This window comes from Nicotiana sylvestris, chromosome 10 (genome assembly GCF_000393655.2).
Source record: "Nicotiana sylvestris chromosome 10, ASM39365v2, whole genome shotgun sequence".
In the NCBI taxonomy this organism is placed as follows: domain Eukaryota; kingdom Viridiplantae; phylum Streptophyta; class Magnoliopsida; order Solanales; family Solanaceae; genus Nicotiana; species Nicotiana sylvestris.
Genome location: NC_091066.1, coordinates 136,672,031 through 136,684,710, shown reverse-complemented (window position 1 = coordinate 136,684,710; position 12,680 = coordinate 136,672,031).

Sequence of the window (12,680 nt, the reverse complement as noted above, 5' to 3'; positions counted from 1 at the left end):
ATCTCCTTTCAATTGTCTCATTTTTGTTTTCCCCAAAATTTCCCTAATCCAACTTCATTTTTCATTTCACAGACCTGTTGGACTTGCAATATCTCAAAGAGTTTTCACCGATAAACCTTTCTCATTTGTTCATTTCTCACTTCCTTTTCGCCTTAGGGTGCCTATGAAGGTTTTCACCAATAAGACTCTCTCATTTTACTTTTCTCTCAACTTCCGTCGCCTTATGGTGCCCGTGTGGGTTTTCACCTATAAGACTCTCTCATTTTTACTTTCTTTTCTTGTTTGTATCAGAGTGTTATGAACCATCTTCATTTGCTTGACTCAGCATTTTTCTAAGATTGGTCGAAAGGTCTTTCTGGTATGGGGTTAGAAATGGAAAAGGTATTAAAAGCTAAACAGTTCTGGTATGGGTTTAAAATTACAACTCTTGGAATCTTTTTCTTACTTCCAATACAATTTCTGCCCTAGTTTTTGATTGGGGTCGCTTGACATAACTTTTTGTGCACATTATGTATATTGTGCACCCTATGACCGAGCCGTGAGGCGCCTACGTATCCTTCTTTGAGGAATCAGGTCAAACGTAGTTCACCAAATAATAGTGATTTTTTATATATAAATTTATATATATATATATATATTTTATTGCTTCTATATATTTTTATTTTTTTTTAATTTTTTTTATTGCTTCCAAGAGGGGGTAGGAAAGAAACAAGTATGGCTTAAAGGGGGGAAACAAAGGGTATAGTGTTTGGATAGCAGAATAAATTGCCTTTGTCATTCCAATCTTCGAAATAATGCTAAATACAAACATTCAAAAATTTTATGCATAATATCTCTTTACCGCGTCAGAATTGATCGCCATATCTATGCATTTGCCTTCAATATCTTTTAAACATAGTGCACCATTTGATAATACTCTGGTCACAATGAATGGTCCTTGCCAATTCGGGGCAAATTTGCCTTTTGCCTCGACCTGATGTGGAAGAATACGTTTCAGCACATGCTGACCTACTTCAAACTTCCGGGGACGCACCTTTTTGTTGTATGCTCTTTCTATTCTTCTTTGATATAATTGACCATGACATACTGCGGCCAATCGTTTTTCATCAATCAAGTTTAACTGTTCCAGACGGGTTTTGACCCATTCATCATCATCAATCTTTGCTTCGGCGATGATCCGAAGGGAAGGAATCTCAACTTCTGCAGGAATTACTGCTTCAGTGCCATATACCAACAAATAAGGAGTTGCTCCTACTGAAGTGCGAACAGTAGTGCGGTATCCCAATAATGCAAATGGTAATTTTTCATGCCATTGTTTTGAACCTTCTATCATTTTCCGAAGTATCTTCTTTATGTTTTTGTTGGCTGCTTCTACTGCTCCATTCGCCTTGGGCCGATATGGGGTAGAATTACGATGTGTAATCTTAAACTGTTGACATACTTCCTTCATTAAATTGCTGTTAAGATTAGCACCGTTATCTGTGATGATCACCTTCGGGATTCCGAATCGACATATGATATTTGAGTGGACAAAATCGACCACAACTTTCTTGGTCACTGATTTGAATGTCTTGGCCTCAACCCATTTGGTAAAATAATCAATAGCTACCAGAATGAACCTGTGCCCATTGGATGTTGTCGGCTCAATTGGTCCAATCACATCCATGCCCCAGGCAACGAAGGGCCATGGTGCCGACATTGTGTGCAACTCGGATGGTGGAGAATGAATCAAATCTCCGTGTATTTGGCATTGATGACACTTGCACACAAAACTGATACAATCTCGCTCCATGGTAAGCCAATAGTAACCAGCTCGGAGGATTTTCTTTGCCAACACATATCCACTCATGTGGGGTCCGCAAACTCCTGAATGTACTTCAGACATGACAGCTGTAGCTTGTCTGGCATCTATGCATCTTAATAATCCAAGATCTGGTGTTCTTTTATACAAAACTCCTCCGCTTAAGAAGAATCCATTTGCCAATCGCCTAATGGTCCTCTTTTGATCTCCTGTGGCTTGTGCGGGATATATCCCCATCCTGATATACTCCTTGATGTCGTGGAACCATGGTTCACCATCAAATTCTTCTTCAACCATATTGCAATAAGCGTGCTGATCGTGGACTTGAATATGTATTGGATCTACATAAGCTTTGTCCGGATGGTGCAACATTGATGCCAGGGTAGCCAATGCATCGGCAACCTCATTATGGATTCTTGGAATATGTTGGAATTCCACTGATTGAAACCGCTGACAAAGATCATGTAGACATTGTCGGTATGGTATGAGCTTCAAGTCTCGGGTTTCCCATTCTCCTTGAATTTGATGTACCAAAAGATCCGAATCTCCCATGACTAAGATTTCTCGGATACCCATGTCTGCGGCTAGCCTTAACCCCAAAATGCAAGCTTCATATTCAGCCATATTATTGGTGCAATAAAATCGCAATTGAGCCGTAACAGGATAGTGATGCCCTGTTTCAGAAATGATTACAGCTCCTATTCCGACTCCTTTCATGTTAGCGGCTCCATCAAAGAAAAGTTTCCAGCCAGGCTTTTCAATTCGCTCCACCTCGTCGATATGCATTGTTTCTTCATCAGGAAAATAAGTTTTCAACGGCTCATATTCCTCATCGACCGGGTTTTCGGCTAAATGATCGGCCAGTGCTTGAGCCTTCATTGCAGTTCGAGTCACATAGATGATGTCGAATTCTGTGAGCAATATCTGCCACTTTGCAAGTCTTCCCGTTGGCATAGGCTTTTGAAAAATGTATTTCAATGGATCCAACCGAGAAATGAGGTAAGTAGTGTAGGATGACAAATAGTGTTTCAATTTTTGAGCTACCCATGTTAGGGCGCAACATGTCTTTTCCAAATGAGTATACTTAACCTCATAAGCTGTGAACTTCTTGCTAAGGTAGTAGATGGCCTGTTCTTTTCTGCCAGTGAGGTCATGTTGCCCCAATACACAACCAAATGAATTTTCCAAAACCGTTAAGTAAAGAATCAAAGGTCTTCCTGGCTCTGGCGGGACCAACACGGGTGGGTTTGACAAGTACCCTTTTATTTTATCGAACGCTTCTTGACACTCATCGGTCCATTTGACCGCAGCATCCTTTTTCAACAATTTGAAAATTGGCTCACAAGTTGTTGTGAGCTGAGCAATAAACCTGCTGATATAATTTAACCTTCCCAACAAACTCATTACTTCAGTTTTGTTCCTGGGAGGTGGCAATTCTTGGATGGCTTTGATTTTTGATGGGTCTAGCTCGATGCCTCGTCGACTGACTATGAATCCTAGCAACTTTCCAGATGGAACTCCAAATGCGCATTTGGCAGGGTTAAGCTTGAGGTTGTACCTGCGAAGTCTTAAGAAGAACTTCCTCAAATCCCCAACGTGGTTGGCCTGATGCTTTGATTTTATGATCACATCGTCCACGTATACCTCAATCTCCTTGTGTATCATATCATGAAACACTGTGGTCATTGCTCTCATATAGGTTGCTCCGGCGTTCTTTAAACCGAATGGCATTACCCGGTAGCAATAAGTTCCCCATGGTGTGATGAATGCCGTCTTTTCTGCATCTTCTTCATCCATTAGAATTTGATGATACCCGGCATAACAATCCACGAAAGACCCTATATCATGCTTGGCACAATTGTCGATCAAAATATGGATATTAGGTAATGGGAAATTATCCTTTGGACTTGCTTTGTTGAGATTGCGATAGTCGACGCATACTCTAATTTTGCCGTCTTTCTTTGGTACAGGAACGATATTAGCCAACCAAACAGGATATCGAGTGACTCGAATGACCTTTGCTTCCAATTGTTTGGTGATTTCTTCCTTAATTCTCACACTCATGTCAGGCTTGAATTTTCTCAGCCTCTGCTTGACAGGAGGCACCGTTGGATCGGTGGGCAATTTGTGAACCACTAAATCAGTGCTCAGGCCCGGCATGTCGTCATACGACCATGCAAAAACATCTTTGAATTCTATGAGTGCTTTAATTAACTCCTCTCGGATCTTTGGTTCCAGATGGACACTTATTTTAGTTTCTCGGATATTACTCGTGTCCCCTATATTGATGTCTTCGGTATCACTCAAGTTAGGTTTGATTTTTTCCTCAAAGTGAATTAACTCTTTACTAATCTCTTCAAAAACCTCATCTTCATCATATTCTGATTCATAATCACAATATATTTCTTGAATTATTACTTCGGAACCAGATTGATTTTTAAGACTGGGCTGAGGATTCCTCATGCATGCCATATCACTAGAGCCAGCGTAAAAGGAACTGTACAGGAAAGAAAAAGAAAAGAAAACTATCAGGAATGATAAAAAAGGAAACTGCTTTTTTATTGGATGAATGAAAGATAACAAGGTTTTGCACACTTCAAACAAACTGTAAGATAAGCTTTGGGATTACAACCCTGAAGTAACCCAAACAAACTGAAAGAAAATCAAAATAAACTACCAAGACTCCTTTCGAATTGGGAGAGGAGTGGCTTTCCAATTATTGAGCTTTGTTTCTGGCCCAACGAATTGAACTTCTGCGTTGCTACACCCTTCTCCGCTTTCCAACATATTCACATCACTAAACAATTTCTCGAACCTTTCAATTAATTCCTTCTCAGGATTGACCCGGGATTTAGGAATTGTTGTTATCGGGCGATTTTTAGCACCGGTCTTGACAAAAGACTTTGACAGATGTGGGACTGGTTTTGGAAGAACCCATGCTTGGTGTTTCAGCTTCCTAGCCCTTATCACGTCATTGGCAGTGGGTATGAACCCCAAACCGAATGTTCCCCAGTTCTCGGGGAGAGATACTGGTTGTATAATTCCTTGCAAAGATAAACCCAGACCTTTGCCGGGTATAAAGCCATTCTTTAACATTTCATAAGCTACCATGACTGATGCAGAGGATATCTTTGGATTTGGAAGGTATTTCCCCTCTGGAATTTTCTCTATCGACACTGTGTCGGTCACTTGGTATACCCATGGTCCCTGGTCCTTTTCTGTTCCCTCAACCGGTACAATGGTACTGCTTTGAGCATTTAAACTTTCTTCTCCATACACGACTACTTCTTGATGATCCCATTCAAACTTGACAGCCTGATGTAGTGTTGACGGGACTGCTTTAGCAGCATGGATCCATGGTCGACCCAACAACAAGTTGTAAGAAACAGTTATGTCCAACACTTGGAATTCCATTGTGAATTCAACTGGCCCTATTGTTAGTTCCAACACTATGTCGCCAAATGAATCTCTGCTTCCACCGTCAAATCCCCGTACGCAAATACTATTTTTCTGGATCCTCTCCTCTTTAATTTTTAATTTGCTTAAAGTGGAGAGAGGGCAGATATTTGCACTTGACCCATTGTCAACCAATACCCGGGTTACTACGGAGTTTTCACATTTCACGGTGAGGTAAAGAGCTCTGTTGTGCTCAGTACCTTCCACAGGTAATTCATCATCAGCAAATGTAATTCTGTTTGTCTCAAAGATTCTGTTGGCTATTTTTCCCAAATGATTTACAGAGATCTTTTCAGGAACATGAGCCTCATTCAGGATTTTCATCAAAGCCAGACGGTGCTCCTCTGAATGGATCAGTAATGACAACAATGAAATTTGAGCGGGGGTCTTCTTTAATTGATCCACAACAGAATAATCATGGAGTTTCATTTTTCTTAAAAACTCCTCCGCCTCTTCTTCCGTCACAGCTCTCTTTGTTGGCGTTGGATTATTTTTAGTTTTTCTTAACTCTTCGGGAGTAAAACATCTTCCCGAACGAGTCAAGCCTTGCACCTCACACACTTCTTCCTTGATTTCTTTTCCCTTGTACATTACAGTCAACCGTTCATAGTTCCATGGGATGGCTTTGTTGTTGATGATCGGCAGCTGGATTACAGGTGTAATAATAACCTGATCTGTACGGGCTCCTTCCACGAATACAATGGGTTTGTTAGCAACCCCTGGTACTATCACTTTCGGCCTTTCTTGTTTTGCAGCAACTTTGCTCGATGATCCCTCATCGACTATCATAGATGGTTCATCACCATTTTTGTTCTGCTTAGACACCGGCTTCTCCTCTATCAACTGCTTATCTGGCTTGGTTTCATGAGACTTGATCATCATGACAGTTTGTGACGGCTTCTTTGTCTCCCCATCAGCTTGTATGATTTCTATCATATTAGCCTCTTGATGGGCTGGCATTGGATTTCTATTGATATTTGGGGCTTCGGGGGTTTGAACCTCGATTTTATTAGTATCAATCAGCTCTTGTATTGCATTTTTCAAATGCCAGCATTTCTCCGTATCATGGCCTGGTGCACCGGAGCAATATTCACAGCTAATGGTGTAATCCAGATTCTTTGGAGGAGGATTGGGTAGTTTGGATTGTATTGGTTTCAACATGTCTAACTGTCTCAGCCTGTGGAACAGACTAGTGTAAGACTCTCCCAACGGAGTGTAAGTTTTCTTTTTTCTGTTCCCTTTCTCCCCTGAATGCTGGCCTAGGCCTGAAACCTGGTCCTGGATAGGCTCGTGGGTAAGTATTTGGTGTGACAGGAGCACGCCAATTGGTGTGAACAAGTGGCTGATTGTATGCTTGAGCATGGTTAATGGAAAAATGAGGCTCTGAAGGGTGATAGTAGTGTTGAGATGAATCATGGTGGTAAGCTGATTGGCGAGGTCGTTGTTGATTATAGTAAAGCGGTGAACCTCTGGGTCCCGACCAAATTCCTGAATCAACTACGGCTGCTTCCTCCCTCTTCTTTCTTCCGATTCCTCCTACCCCGCCTTGAATAGCTTGAGTAGTTGCCTTAATTGCTGAATAGCTCATGATTTTATTTGTCTTGAGGCCTTCTTCCACCATACCTCCCATCTTCACTACTTCGTTGAATGATTTCCCAACCGCTGAAACCAAATGGGCATAGTAAGTCGGTTCCAAGGCTTGGAGGAAGTAGTCTACCATTTCGCTCTCCTTCATAGGAGGATCCACTCTTGCTGCCTGTTCTCTCCACCGAAAACCATACTCTCTGAAACTTTCATTATGTTTCTTCTCAAATTTTGTCAAAGATAATCGATCTGGGATGATTTCCAGATTGTATTGGAAATGGTATGCGAATGCCTGTGCCAGGTCATCCCAGGTGTACCATCTCCCATGGTCCTGGCGTGTATACCACTCCAAAGCTGATCCGCTTAAACTTTGACTGAAGTAAGCCATCAATAATTCATCCTTTCCCCCAGCTCCTCGCATCTTGCTACAGAAACCCCTTAAGTGGGCTACTGGGTCGCCGTGCCCGCTGTATAGGTCAAATTTGGGCATCTTGAAGCCAACTGGCAATTGTACATTGGGGAATAAGCATAAATCTTTGTATGCTACACTGACTTGCCCGCCTAATCCTCGCATGTCTCTGAACGATTGTTCTAGACTCTTGACCTTCCTGAACATCTCTTCTTGTTCAACATTTTTAGTTGGCTTGTCAATTTCGGTTGGGAGATCAAAACAAGGAGTAGCTGAATGAATTTCGGAAGCTTTGAGGGTGGGTTCCGGGGGGCAATATTGGTTGTCTTGGGCCTAGAATGTAGGCTCACTAGGAGATTTGTGGAATGTAGCAAGGGGAGGTGCTACGAAAACAGGAGTCATAGGTGGAGGAAAATATGGAACGGGTTTCGGAGGTGGAGACTGCGGTGTCTGAGAGGTGGTGCCTCGGTAGTGCTGGTAAATGGGGAAGTTTGGGGATAATTCAGTGGTGATATTATCCTGAGTTTGGGTCATTGATGGAGCAGGGTTATTTGGGTAAGATGGGGGTAGCTGTCCTGTAGACCATGCTTGGTACATCTCAGCCATTTGCTGCTTGAGCTTAAACATCTCTTCTTTCATTTTCCCGGCATCCATCTCCTCTAGCTCCATACCTGTGTAAACATCTAGGATAGACATACTTTTGGGTATTGGTCCTTTTGATCTTGTGTGATAGTGATAATATGCCAGTATACTCTTTAGAGAAACTAACTGCTTGAATTCTGAAAATGAACAAACTTGTTAGTTTTGAGAGTTTAACACATATATAATCACACGTTGAGATGCAATGCTCCTAGACAAATAATCCCTTTCTATTATGCATTTGCTCGGCTGCTTGTGTCGTCCCAGCTTTCTTGAAATTTTTATTGTTATTCACTTTTATTTATTATATATATCTTTTATCGTGGTGGTCGAATCTTAGAGATTGCCTACGTATCATGCCTTACATGAATCAGACCTTGCGTAGTTCGGACTAAAGGCAATCACTTTTATTCATTACACAAAGATGGAATTACATTTGAAAACTTTTAAGAAAATGGCTTGAAACACACACACTTAAATCAAAATAAAAGATACAATTCTTAACATCTCACAACATGCCCCACTTTCCACTTTTGTTGTCAAATATTGGATTATCTGCTCAATGTGGGGCTTGACCTGGATGGCCTCCCAGCGTACGATACATCCTTTCCAACTCCATTGCTAGATGACGAGCAAAAGTGGGCGCATGCTCTGTAAACCTTTCATAATCCATTCCTTGGCAGTTTACATAACTTTGAGATGTGAAGACTGCCAGGTCGTGGATTTGTGCCCTGAAACCTTGGAGACGTTGGTCTTGGTCTTGCAATTGCTGCTGACGAGTGGTGGCTATATCTCTGACACGGTTTTCACGATCTAGAGCTGATTCTAACAGAGCTCGGAGTCTGGCCTGCTCTAATCTTGCTTGCGATCTTTCCCTGTCGAGGTCTGCTTGTTGATGTTCTCTGTTGCATCTTCTTGCCTCTTCTAGTTGTGCACGAAGCTGGTCTTCTGATCGCATCCAATAGTCTTTTTCCTTCTTGAATTGTGCCTTGTCTTTTTCGGATTGCCTATCTTGGCGTTCCTTGTTAGATCTGGCTTCTTCGTTTAATTGTTGGATCCTTTCTTTTGCTTTGCTCAATGCCCTTTCGTTTTCCGCAAGAATGGAATCATAATCTTGCATTTTTTCAAAGAGATTGGCGATGGTTTTTTGATCCTTCCAGCTCCTCTTTGGCGTTTCAGAAACTCTTTTCATTTTTTGGAATCGAGCATGAAGATTTTCATTCTCACAAGCTAGACTCTTTTTCTCGCCTTCGGCTTCTTGTGCTTGCAAATCTTTCTCCAAACTGAGGCTTCTTAGATTTTCTTTTAGGGCATGGATAGTTGCTTTGTACCCTTTTTCCTTTTCTCCCCAGATCAACCGTTCTTGGATTTTATCATTGAAGTTTTGAACATGGGGTCTTTTTGTTGGCCTTCTTAGCTCAGGCTCTGGTACATCATCCACGCGAGACCGTTTTTCAAACCACCTTGCATATCCAGGATTTATCTCACCCTTTGTAGCGTCTGGGACTTGAGTATCACTTTTCAAGTATCGGCACCCATTCCACATCTGCTGAAGTAGAGCCTCGGGAATAGTGGCTTCTGGGTGTAATTCGATTACTTGCACACTCAAATCTTCATCATCAGGAACTATTTGATATCTCCCTAATTGCCTTAGGACTCTCAGTGGTGCATACGGCTGAATGCTTCTCAATCCCAATAGTAGTAGATAACTATTTGAGGCTGACATGTGTATTACTTCCCTCATCGGGAGCCATCCCAGAGTCCATTCAATTTGATTTGCCGTTAAAGCCTTTAGATGAGATACCCATGCTTCTATCCCTTCTGGAGCCTGATAATTTTTTGTTCTTTCCTCATAGCTCTCGATGCAATTATCATTGTTTGACCCATACTGTATGATCTTGGGCTGTTGTTGGAGATGCTCCATCACCCACATTTGCAACAAAATTTTGCATCCTTCGAAGACCTTTGCTCCTGATTTACATAAAGTCAAAGCTCGATAAATGTCTGATAGAATGATGGGGACAAAGGTGTGATTTTCTTTGGTGGTGAGGATTTGCACAATTTTTGCGGTGCGAATATCAATTGTTCGCTCTTTGTTTGGAAAGACCATGACTCCTAGAAAAGCCACCATGAAAGCAAAGCGACGGTGAATCTGCCAAGTGTCTTTGTTTTGCTTATTGGTAAGGCCTTTCTCATGAATTTCGAACCCATCTGACTTTCCGAACCTTGAATATAAAAAGTTGAAGGAACAACATCCATTGATGACATTGCTTTTCCTGATTTGACTGCTGATGTTCAGAAGACCGAAGAATCGATGTACCGAAGGAGCCTTTGTGAATATCAAGCTTTGATTTCTTAGACTTCCGTCAAAACCAGCATATCCAGCTATCTCCTCTAATGTAGGAGTAAGCTCGAAGTCAGAGAAACGAAAGACATTGTGAGCAGGGTCCCAAAAAGTTACTAGTGCCGCAATCAGATCATCACGGGGTTTGACTTTCATAATGTCCGTGAGATTTCCCAAATGCTTGACGACCCATTTTTGACCGTCTTCGCCTAAATCATACCACCACATTTGAAGTTGAAATAGAAATTCTTCTGTACTCGTGGACGAGGGGCTTTGTGTGGTGCTCATTTTGTATCTGAAATTTAATTTTAATAAAGTCAAAATTCATTTTGAAAATTTATACTAAAAAAAAATCATTTTCGAATTTTTTATTTATTTATTAAATACCTTTATTTCAAGATTTAAAACTATTTTTCTCTTCTTTTTTTTTGAATTTTTTTTTTTTTTTTTAAAAAAAACAACCCATTTTATTCCTCTCTTTTCACCATGATTTCATTTAAGCTGGTCAACAAGCATGTTCGAGGTAAATGAATGCACAAATAGCAAGTAGGATGCATCATGATGGTCTTTTTATTTCGGGTTCACCTGTCCTAGACAGACCCAACCCATGTGTTGAGTCTCCAAGGCCAAATGTGTTTGATGCAAATAGACGTTCCTACTAGGGATCCGGTACATGGCTGAGTTATTCTAAGTGTAAAACCTTAGGTTGATTGTTCTAAACCTGGCTTACCCAAACGGACAGTTTGAGCCGAAGCGGGGGCAACGTACCGGGAGCACGAAAGTCTGCCCGGCCTAGTTACTTGTCCCAACTCCGTCTTATTTGGTATGACTTTAACAGAAAGGTGGGTCACGCGCACGTGTACACCATAAATTCAGAAGACTCAGAAAGAAGGGGGTTTCGTAGCAGTTGTATATATTCACAATTCAAATAATATTAAAGCGGTAAAAAAAACATTTAGCATATTAGCATATAAACAGTTGAAAATCATATAGTAAATAAAGCCAATTAACACAGATATTTTAAGCTCGAATTCTTTAAACCCTGAACCAATGGTTCTGGGTTACAATAGGAAGTTGTCCCCAGCAGAGTCGCCAGAGCTGTCGCACCTCCTTTTTACCGCGCCCGCGTGGGTGCGTGGAGAGTTTTCTCCAATTGAAGGACAGTCGAAACGGGATTTATTTAATTATTTCAGAGTCGCCATCTGGGAATTTTAAGGCGTCCCAAGTCACCAATTTTAATCCCTGAATCGAGGAGAATATGACTCTGTTTATTATTCTGCGAACCAGAAATCCTGAGTAAGGAATTTTGTTAATCCGGAAGAAGGTGTTAGGCATTTCCGAATTCCGTGGTTCTAGCACGGTCGCTTAACTGTTTTTATTATTGGCTTAATTATCTTGATTTTATTAAATACATTTGTTATGTGATTTTTCTACCGCTTTTACTTATTGTGATTAAGGACCCTTCTTTGAATCGAATTACGCGTACGTATATTCGTGTTATAAATTTAAAATTGCGGAATTGTGTCACGCGTACGTGTACACGATAACTTTTGATAATATATTTATTAAACAATCATTTTTTCGAAATTGTGTCGAATCAAGAAAATTTGTTTTTTCTTAAATAGTGAACCGTACATCTCGGGTTTTTATGAAATTGATTTAACGCTTTTGGAAAAAATCCTTTTCTTAAATATTCGCTCGAAATTGCGCGTACGCATAATCCGAATTTGCTTTTAAAAATATAATCAGGGTACGCGAACGCATCCCTAATTGCGCAAAATACTTGTAATGGTATTAGGGATTTTCCACAAATTGTTTATTATATCTACACATTTTATATGTGAAAATCATGAGAAACTCCCATTTTAGAGGCCTATAAATTCTTTGAAAAGAATTCACAATCTATTAAAGGTTGCCCGTCGATTATAATTTCCGAGTATAAATTATATTCATTCCAACTATTCAAATTCAGAGAACAGAATAAAAATATGATTAATACTATTTTTTTTAAACAAATATGACATATATATATGCCAAAGAATAAATTGCATATGAAACTGAAAATGAATGATTCATAAGGGGAGGAAATATTTTCCAAGAATTTTCATTATTTACTTAGTGCAAATTCTATTTCTAATTACCATTGACATAAATTGTTGCAATTTGTTCTTATACATATCATCTCATTCTCACATACTTGTTTTTAATCCAATAGGCCTAATTATTTATTTAAGATGGTAAATAGGCATCAAATTGATAAGAAAGGGAATTATAAATCAATTAATAATATTGCCTTACATGTAACATAGTTTGTATGTCTAAAACATTCATAGCACTTTAACATCATAATGAGCCATAACAACTCAACTTGCCATCCACTTAATGGTTCTATAGATACCTGTTATAATGCCACATAAGAACGTACAACTTATATCATTCCTTCCACA